Here is a 1,652-nt window from a genome sequence, read left to right as displayed (position 1 = left end):
CAGAAGCCTTTCCCCTTATAGTTACCACTGTGGTGATGGAAGATGAGCATTGATGAGGACAGTAGCAGAAGTGGCTGCTTAGCATCATCTTGGATGACAGTGACGGTGGCTGGGGGAGGAGCTTGGGAAAAGTAGGATTCCAGAAGCACCCTGAACCTGAAGGGTTCCCCTTAATAGTACTGGTCTTATTGTTCATGGTCAGAAGCTACACTAGAATTTAAAAGCTTGGGTTAGTAACATGGAGAATGAACCAATATTCTTTACTGGTGGGCTTAAGTCAACACAAACAGGGCTGTCTAGAGAAACTGCTCAGTTATGTGGAGGATGGATTGACTGCATAGACTGTGAACATGCTGCATTGCTAGGTGAATACAAAGCATTAGGTTCTTAAAACATTTGTTGTTTGGTCCCCAGATTACTACCATTTACGGGCAGAGAATTATTGTAAAAGTCATAGCTAGTCAGATCACCGAGAACATCTAAATTATCGAAGTCTCCAGATCCTTCTTCATTTATATGTGTCTTAATTTTAGAGTTTTTTCCTTGAATGGCAGAGCAGCTGCACTGACTCATTTTGTTATCCATTCCTTCCACTTTGGTGTTTTCCAAAAAACAGGCTTCCCTAGACCATGTGCCGTCAGCTTTTTTTGTTTTAAGTAATCCACCCATCTGTTAATGGCAAGTTTATGCCAAGTAGCATGAGTTGGCTACTTGGGAAACGAGTTCTAGCAAGTAAAGATCTTAGTGCTAGCCAGGGGCCTATGTCAGGACAATGAACTATTGCTTCATAGGGTCTGATAATATTATTTTAATAAGGAAAAATGCTTGGACATGTTTAGAGCCTGAATAAGTGAATTGGCGTGTCAGCTCTATGAGTGTATACACATGTGTCTGGGTGTAGAGAGGATTGGAAATGGTGTGGTCCTTCTCTCGGTCATGCTCAAGAGGTCCTCTAATTAACCTTGGGTTTGCTTTGTGTCTCTGGACCTGACTGCTGTCACACCCTGAGAAAACTGAGGCAGTTGCTAGAATCTCTTGACTTTCTATATCTGGCTGAGACCCAACAAGAGATTGTTTTTCCCCTGTGTTGACCCTTAATCTTTTCTCTTGGTCAGAGGTTTGTCCTTGACCTTCATCTGCCTCCCATCAGATGTGGATCCAGAGCCTATTCTCTTCCAGACCCACCTCTCACCCTCAGTTGCAGAAGAGGCCGAATGGACTTCCCTTCCCTCCATTGCATGTATTTCCCTCCTCACCTAAGATTTACCCACCTTCTCCTTTTAGCGAACTTACATTTGGACTTTCTTGTCCATAACTTAGACTATATTAGTCCTTAAGGGAAGGCACCAGTTTTTTCAGGTAGATGCTAGTACTATAAACATTCAGTAAGTACAGCTGAAAACAAGCTTTCAATTTCAGTGTGCTTATATTCGCCAGTCTGTTTATTTCCAGTGATGCTTACAGGATAGAGGAAAATCTGATATTCTGCCTGTCTGAAGGAAAATTTAAGCTACAGCTAGGAGGTCAACATGAGAGTGCATTAGAATGTGTATGTGTGGACTCAGTCATAGGGTAACTGATCTACATTTTAATAACCACAAATATATGCAGAATTCCTTTAGTCTTTTTCCTAATACCTTTGTACCCCAGAC

The sequence above is a fragment of the Hippopotamus amphibius genome, chromosome 5 (genome assembly GCF_030028045.1).
Source record: "Hippopotamus amphibius kiboko isolate mHipAmp2 chromosome 5, mHipAmp2.hap2, whole genome shotgun sequence".
NCBI classification, from domain to species: domain Eukaryota; kingdom Metazoa; phylum Chordata; class Mammalia; order Artiodactyla; family Hippopotamidae; genus Hippopotamus; species Hippopotamus amphibius.
The sequence above is the reverse complement of the archived record's forward strand: the minus strand, read 5'-3'. Positions refer to the sequence as shown.